The sequence below is a fragment of the Eschrichtius robustus genome, chromosome X (genome assembly GCF_028021215.1).
Source record: "Eschrichtius robustus isolate mEscRob2 chromosome X, mEscRob2.pri, whole genome shotgun sequence".
Classification (NCBI taxonomy): domain Eukaryota; kingdom Metazoa; phylum Chordata; class Mammalia; order Artiodactyla; family Eschrichtiidae; genus Eschrichtius; species Eschrichtius robustus.
In genome coordinates, this window is record NC_090845.1 from 31,411,499 (window position 1) to 31,413,760 (window position 2,262).

At 46.7% G+C, this 2,262-nt stretch overlaps 1 pseudogene; it reads left to right on the forward strand.

Moving 5' to 3' along the window:
* Positions 1-696: 696 nt before the first annotated feature.
* Positions 697-1,404, forward strand: LOC137757230 (THO complex subunit 7 homolog pseudogene; annotated as a pseudogene).
* The last annotated feature ends 858 nt before the right edge of the window (positions 1,405-2,262 follow it).

Below are 2,262 nucleotides of genomic sequence, written 5' to 3' on the forward strand. Positions count from 1 at the left end.
TGTGACAAAAGTGGCACAGAACAGTCCATGTAAAGGACACACTTACAGTATGAGAGCTGACACAAGGAGGCAGCGTCCCCTTATTTGACCCCAGATGGGAATATTTAACTTGGTGACTAAAACTTTTTGCTACCCTGTGCATATCTGTGAATGATGGTGAAGGTTCCATGTGTATTGAAATCGGGTGTACAAATATATTTCAACAAATAAAAAAATTCAAAAAATATGGAATTCGTAAATAATGGAATTGTCTATATAAGCTTTCAGTGTACTACTTGACTGGACCCATTTCATAAAACGCTATACCGTTTTTAGTTGCAAATGCTTTTCATCCCTTTTAGTTATGGTATTTGCATAGAAAACTAAATTATAGGGCTTCGCCCCACACGCGCCGGCCGCGGCCGCCCCCGCCCCCGGGGAGTTCGGGTAGCACGCGGAGCGCAGGTCCCGCGGCGGCGGCGGCGGCGGCGGCGGCGGCGCGGCGGGACTCAGGCGGCGGAGCGCAGGTCCCGCGGCGGCGGCGGCGGCGGCGGCGGCGGCGGCGGCGGCGGCGGCGGCGGCGGCGGGGCGGGGCGGGGCTCAGGCGGCGGAGCGGGCGGCCGCGGGCGCCGCCCCCTCCCCCTCCATAGCTGTTTACCCGGCTGCATTGTGGGAGTTTGACCTCCGCCACCGCCAACCGCCGCCGCCGCGCACGCCATGGAAGCCCTGACTGACTACGAAGTCATACGGAAGCGTCTCCTAATTGATGGAGATGGCGCTGGAGATGATCGGAGAATTAACCTACTAGTGAGACGTTTCATTAAATGGGTCAACTCTGGATCCCAGGAAAAGGGATACAGCCAGTACCAACGTATGCTGAGCACACTGTACCAGTGTGAATTTTCAATGGGCAAAACTTCGCGGATGTATGATATGAATCTCAGAGAAGTGGAAAATTATGAAAAAATTTACAAAGAAATAGAATGTAGCATTGCTGAAGCACATGAAAAAATTGCTGAGTGCAAAGAGCAAATTCTTCAAGCAAAACAAATACGAAAAAATCGCGAAGAATATGATGCATTGGCAAAAGTGATCCAGAGTTATCCAGACAGGCATGAGACAGTAAAGGAACTAGAGGCTCTGGGAAAAGAACTAGAGCATCTTTCACATATTAAAGAAAGTGTTGAAGATAAGCTAGAATTGAGAAGGAAACAGTTTCATGTTCTTCATAGTACCATCCATGAACTTCAGCAAACACTGGAAAATGATGAAAAGCTCTCAGAGGTAGAAGAAGCTCAAGAAACAAGCATGGAAACTGATCCTAAACCATAGACCAACTAATCACTCACCATTCCCAAGAATATTGAAGTAGCAACATGATCTTAGTGTGTTCAGAATTTGTTGTGCTCTTGAGACATTTAAAGTTTTGGCGGTGAACTACGTTGCTTTTAAATTTTAATGCACAGTTCATTCATATTTCTTCCCACAAAGGGAGATGACTTCATTATATATTTGTTTTTATTGAAATGCCTTTTTTATACTTAAAAGATAGGAAGCAACATCCAAAAATGTTTAATAAAATATTTTCAAGCTAGATATGTTAGTGCTCGTTGGTATTCTAGGTAGTTTTTAACTGGTAACATTGATTTGCTCACAAAATAAGTGGAAGATAGTGAGAAGGTGGCATTTCTAGGATGTACCTGAGAAAATTAGTCAATTTCTGGAAATCGTTACCACTTTTGAAAATGAAGCCCATGAATAGGCTCTCAGGAGGGCTGTGAACTTATGAAATGATGTACAAAATGTTTGTGGTGTATGCTTATTGCGGGAGAGGTTCCATGATATTAAGAATCACTGATATCAGAGGTAATTACAAGATGCAAAGTAAATCAATATGCATTACTTTCTAGATCTCTGTCCTTAATACTTCAGCAATGTGGTTGTTAAATGTTTTGGTGAAATGTTTTCTCTCTATCGTTTTGTTCTGTAGGAGTCATTTTCAAGAGTCTTGCAAAAAGGATTTCATGGGCTTCCCTGGTGGCGCCCGTGGTTGAGAGTCTGCCTGCCGATGCAGTGCACACGGGTTCGAGCCCTGGTCTGGGAGGATCCCACATGCCGCGGAGCAGCTGGTCCCGTGAGCCACAACTACTGAGCCTGCGCGTCTGGAGCCTGTGCTCCGCAACTCGAGAGGCCGCGATAGTGGGAGGCCCGCGCACAGCGATGAGGAGTGGCCCCCGCTCGCCGCAGCTAGAGAAAGCCCTCGCGCAGAAACGAAGACCCAAC